The 6349-nt window shown below is 42.5% G+C and overlaps 1 pseudogene; it reads right to left on the reverse strand.

Annotated features, from left to right (window-relative positions):
* Positions 1-587: 587 nt before the first annotated feature.
* On the reverse strand, positions 588-739 carry LOC142356041 (5.8S ribosomal RNA; annotated as a pseudogene).
* Positions 740-6349: the final 5610 nt, after the last annotated feature.

The following is a 6349-nucleotide window of genomic DNA, read 5'->3' on the forward strand; positions in this document are numbered from 1 at the left end:
AAACAACATAATACTTATCGTGCATACCTTTCCATAACTTGTCCTTTTCAGATGCATTAGTTTCCCTTTGTCTTGGCTTCTACAGTCAGACTGGCTACTAGTAACAGCACAGTACTAATCACATATCGTTCTACAGTTTGCAGACAACTTTCACATGTTGATGTTTCAGCTTTCGCCTACTAGAAACAACATAATACTCGCTGTATACATTTGTAGTTCTCTATGTAACTTTCATGTGAAGAAGTTTCGCCAGTCTTTTTGACTGTCTCAAATCTGAGTCATGCTTAGGCTACTAGTTGCTTCATAGTACTTATCGCCTCGAGATCATTGAACAAAACTTGATTTTCACATGTTGCTGTTTCAGCTTCCGCTTACTAGAAACAACATAATACTAGTCTCATTAAGTTCCGTCTCTTTGCAATTTTCTTATGAAGAAAATTCGCCATCACAATGACTCCAGCAGTTCTTGATCAAGGAATGCAATCATTGATCAGAATGCTATTATTTGAATCGGTTCTGCTTTAAGTGTTCCAATTTTATTGGAAGCACCAACAATAGAACATCAATGTGTTCAATCGAGAGTTATATAACCCTGAATCGGACGCAGTCAACAGCCGAAGCCGAGACCGCCTTTTGCGTTAGAGAGGTCGGTAAACAAATCTTGCGATTCATACCGAATTAACACATATAGCTGTGCTCCTCTTCGTAAAGCGAGCCAAGTGATCCCCTGTTGAAGGATGTATTTGGACCAATCTAGTAGCATTTGGTTTCCAACAAGCTCTCCCAAGTTAGCTTACTTATTGGGCTTTTCAACCAATTCGGTTGGCTACAAGCATCATCAAAGTACTAGCCACAGTTTGATCGCAAAATTCTACGACTTTCACATGTTGATGTTTCGGCTTGCGCTTAGCCTACTATAAGCAACATAATACTAGTCATATCATAGAGCGTGATCAGCTTGTGACGTTCTCATGATGAAGTTTCACCAACAGTGTCTCACTTCGAGCTTAAATCCAGCTACTAGTAACTACACAGTACTGACTGCAACGATAACTTTTATCTATACCTTTCACATGCTGCGCTTTCGGCCAGGGCCTACTAACGTCAACATAATACTCGATATAAACTTTTGTTCATGATGCAGCTTCCCCATGCAGAAGTTTCGCCTTCAAATGCTCTCTTGGCCATATGACGTAAGAAAAGGTTACTAGTAACATCACAGTACTAGCCACAGTTTGATTGCAAAATTCTACGACTTTCACATGTTGATGTTTCGGCTTGCGCTTAGCCTACTAGAAGCAACATAATACTAGTCATATCATAGAGCGTGATCAGCTTGTGACGTTCTCATGATGAAGTTTCACCAATAGTGTTTCATTCGAATTGGTTCTGCTTTAAGCTCTCCAATTGTTTTGGATGAACCAGTTTTGCCCTTCGAAGCCACTTTTGTGAGCTTTTGTGGGTCTTTACCAAGAGGATATACCTCAAGGCCTCTTTCAATTCCTTTAAGTTCTTTCAACTCCTTTACAGTTTCTAGGTTCACATAGCTGCAAACCTTATTTCTAGTTTTAAGTCTGGCCAACTTGGGGAGAGTTGGTGCAGACCGTGACCAATTCTAGTAGGATGCCACAACAAGAATGTGATCAACTTAGCTTGTCGATGAACCTGCCCCACATTCAAACAACTCTATCGCCTTTTCCTCGTATAGTTATATGCGAGGGCCTCTCATAGAGAGCGCTGTTAGCAACCTTTTCCACATAGACGATAAAGTTGTGAGTGTTTTGCACATGGCTGTTGTCATCACCACGTGACGAGTCAACTCAGCTTGACTCTCTACACTCCGACAAGCTTTGCACATACGCCTTTAGTTCAGTATGTGTCTTTAATCTGACTCCGGTGCCTCAAGCCGGAAAAATTGTCAGATTATGATCATTATCGGTTAGTCATCCCGATGCAAGATCGTATCGTACTGTCTTTGTCTACCTCCAGATTCCGAAGAACAGGAGGAGACTCTCCCAGACCTACATATCTGGGAGAATGTTCAGAGGGCGAGAAGCTGTGGATTACTCTCCCCTAAGAACTGACTAAACTTTACCCTCGTCCAAGGTAAGTTTATTTTAGCTAGCCTTCTATGTAAAGGATCTGAGGCTAAGCTGTGTTTTTTCGAGCCTTTGGCTCGGAGCAAGTTCAGTGGGCGCCCCGAGTAGCTCAACTCTTTCCCACTGAACAGCGCAACGCTCTGTCACTCGCTGGGATTTTTGCGTGTCGGTTCTAACCACGCGACTTGTGGACCTTTTTAGGCCTTTCTCATTCACAAGTCTATAGCTGGGCTTCTATAACCCAGCTTCTGAGATCTAGATAGCTGCAGTTCTGCTAGGCTGCTTTTGCTAACTAGTCTCCCTTTAAGCAGTCCCTTGCCATGACTGCTGAACTATGTATCCACACAAGTAGTTTTTGAGCTCGATACATAATTCGAGATTGGTTGCCAAGCAATCTCTAGCGACAGAGCGTCATGCGCACTACAGACATGGCCTCTACCAGCAGCCATGCCCGAAGGAATCAATCACTGATCCTTCCGCAGGTTCCCCTACGGAAACCTTGTTACGACTTTTACTTCCTCTAGACAATTAAGCTCGATCCGCTTCATCCCGTTGCCGGAGACCGAAGTCCCAACAGTAGGAATTTGCAATTCTTGCTTAACTATCCAATCAGTAGTAGCGACGGGCGGTGTGTACAAAGGGCAGGGACGTAATCCCTATGAGTTGTTGACTCATAAGTACCAGGAATTCCTGGTTCACGTCTGCAAGTTACAACAGACGATCCCCTTGAAGCGCTGTACTTTTCTCTGATTGCCCAGTCCATTTCGGACCAAGGGCTGAGTACTCAATCTAAAAGTACACAGTGTAGCGCGCGTGCAGTCCAGAACATCTAAGGGCATCACAGACCTGTTATAGCCTCACTTCATCTGCGGTATTTAATTCCGCATAGTTCCTCTAAGAAGTGTTTGAATTCACATATAGTGAATTTCATTATTTAGATGGAGAAGATCTCGTTCGTTATCGGAATTAACCAGACAGATCACTCCACTAACTAAGAACGGCCATGCACCACCGCCCATATAATCATGAAAGATATTCAATCTGTCAATCCTTAAGATGTCTGGACCGGGTGAGTTTTCCCGTGTTGAGTCAAATTAAGCCGCAGGCTCCACTCCTGGTGGTGCCCTTCCGTCAATTCCTTTAAGTTTCGATTTTGCAACCATACTTCCCCCGGAACCAATAAACTTTGGTTTCCCGGTTAATCTCTTGCCAAGTCAAGATCGACTTTGACAAATTGTAGGTTGGTATAGTTTATGGTCAGAATTACGAGGGTATCTAATCCTCTTCAATACTCTGACTTTCGTTCTTGATTAATGAAAACATTCTTGGCAAATGCTTTCGCAGTAGTTTGTCTTGCCACGATCCAAGAATTTCACCTCTAACGTAGCAATACAAATGCCCCCGTCTGTTCCTTTCAATCATTACCGCACTCAGCCAACCGGCATCAATCGAGTAGCGGGTCATTCTCCATTATTCCATGCTTTATTATTCGATCCCAAAGGATGCTTTGAACACTCTAATTTTCTCAGGGTGAAAACACCGTTTCCACAGTTCGTCACATTTAAGTGCAAACTATTTCTTCGATGCGAAGGATGAGCGGAACGAGTCAACAGATTTAACTGAAGACCATGTTGCCGTTCTACTCAAACAGATCCAACTATGAGCTTTTTAAACGCAGCAACTATTGCATACGCTTGTAGAGGCTGGTATTACCGCGGCTGCTGGCACCAGACTTGCCCTCTACTCGTTCATCAATGGAGCTTTTAAGTCCATTCCATTCTGATTACAAACCATAAAGGTTCATATCATTATTTCTAGTCACTACCTCCTCGTGCGGAGAGTGGGTAATTTGCGTGCCTGCTGCCTTCCTTGGATGTGGTAGCCGTTTCTAAGGCTCCCTCTCCGGAATCGAACCCTGATTCCCCGTTACCCGTCACAACCATGGTAGTCCGTTACACTACCATCATAGGTTGATAGGTCAGAAATTCGGAAGTTCCGTCCCCAAGCCGAAGCTATCTGGGATCTTTCAGTTACTAGGACTCATCACGGGATGTGTCTGTACTTAGCAAATCACCCGGTGTAGTCTTGTAAAAGTCTCCGACAGTGTCGGACAATCAGCATGCATTAGCTGCAGGGTTACCGCAGTTATTCATTTAGCTTGCAAATCAACTAATAGATAGTAACTGATTTAATGAGCCATTCGCGGTTCCACTTTTTCAAGCTTCGCTTGCACATGCATGGCTTAGTCTTTCAGACAAGCATATGGCAACTGACAGGATCAATCAGTTTAATTGTACTTTGAACAATCTTTCGATTTGTTCGAATTTAGAAAGACATAGCCTTGCGGCCTCGTCAATCTTGCTTTGAGCTTTTTAAATCACGAAGAGTTTCAATGCATGCTTTGGCATGGCTACTAGTTACTACACAGTACTCTACACACTTAGAGTTACCCACGATTACACATTTCACATGCTGATGTTTCGGCTCGCGCGTACTAGAAACAGCATAATACTATGTGTACTGGTAGATAGCGCTCTGTGAGCATTTCCCATGAGCAGGTTTTGCCCTCCAAATCTCTGTTCTACTGTTACCAATACCGGCTAACAACTGTATCATACTAGGGAGAATTGACTCATGATTTAAAAACCAGATGTTCACATGTCGATGTTTCGGCTCTCGCCTACTAGAAACAACATAATACTAGTCTGTTAAAAATCTCAATCACGCCGCCTCTTCAGATACAGAAGTTTTACCTTTTATTGGTTAGAGAACAGCTTTCCAGCTGTCGACATGGTTACTAGTAACAACACCGTACTCAACACAAAAACTTTTCAACTTCACAACTTTCACATGCTGATGTTTCTGCTTTCGCATACTAGAAACAGCATAATACTTATTGTTTTGTCAAGTAATTTGTGTGTCTTTCCCATGTGAAGTTTCACCGGTCAACAATGTTTCCCTGACCAATTACGGCTACTAGTAGCTGTATAATACTAGGGAAAATGATTGAGGATTTAATATCAGATTTTCACATGTTGATGTTTCGGCTTTCGCCTACTAGAAACAACATAATACTAGTCTGCTAAGAAATCTCGCTCAAATTGCCTTTTCACATACAGAAGTTTCACCTTCTATTGGTTAGAGAACAGTTCTCAGCTGTCGACATGGTTACTAGTAACAACATCGTACTCAACACAAAAATTCTTCAACTTCACAACTTTCACATGCTGATGTTTCTGCTTTCGCGTACTAGAAACAGCATAATACTTATTGCTTTGTCAAGAAGTGTGTGTGTCTTTCCCATGCGAAAGTTTCACCGGTCAGCAATAATTGCCGTGTCCAATTAAGGTTACTCATAGCTGTATAATACTAGGGAAAATGATTGAGGATTTAATATCAGATTTTCACATGTTGATGTTTCGGCTTTCGCCTACTAGAAACAACATAATACTAGTCTGCTAATAAATCTCGCTCAAATTGCCTTTTCACATACAGAAGTTTCACCTCTTCTTGGTCACTGTACAGATGATGCTGTCTGTTCTTTATTTGGTTCTGCTTATTATAAGGAGGGGCATCACTCCTTCCTCCTTGGTTTGCATGCATTAAGCCTGCTTTGTGAAAAGCGTATCTTTCTAGCTTTTCTTCGCCTTACTCGAGTAGGACGATACAATCCAGACATTAGTCAGTCTTGGTGTAAAGTCACTGAGTATTATTCGGTTCTGCTTTATTCAGCAATATGCTGTATAATTGTTGTAATTTGCGAACATATTTGTTCTCAGTTCCGAACTACTAGCGACGACAGATTACCAGCGGTCATGAGCCATCAAGGTAGTTCTTTGGTGCATCAAGTAGAGAGGTGCCATCAAACAACACTTCCCTAATAATGCTACACACATAGAATTTGCTACAGTGCAGCTTTTTACTTTGCAAAATTTGCGCACAAATTTTGCATAGAATAAATGTTTTATCAAGATTTTTAGATCCCCTCCCTTGAGAGAACGTTACTCCTTTAAGTGAACACCCCGCGGCGTCCTGTTGTTATTGCTTATAACCATTTCGCAAGCCGGAGGCATAATGCACTACGCAAGCCGCTACTTTGGCACAGAGGCACCTAGTTTTACACCCGGGACTTCAGGTGGCCCAGTTTTACACCCAGTACAGCGGTGCCAGTTGGTAACCCGGTGGATCCTCGGAGACCAGACATGATCATAGATCAAACCCGATGTATGCTACTCCTGAACGTATAGTAT

The sequence above is a fragment of the Convolutriloba macropyga genome, unplaced genomic scaffold (assembly GCF_964194025.1).
Source record: "Convolutriloba macropyga unplaced genomic scaffold, txConMacr16.3 SCAFFOLD_4874, whole genome shotgun sequence".
In the NCBI taxonomy this organism is placed as follows: domain Eukaryota; kingdom Metazoa; phylum Xenacoelomorpha; order Acoela; family Convolutidae; genus Convolutriloba; species Convolutriloba macropyga.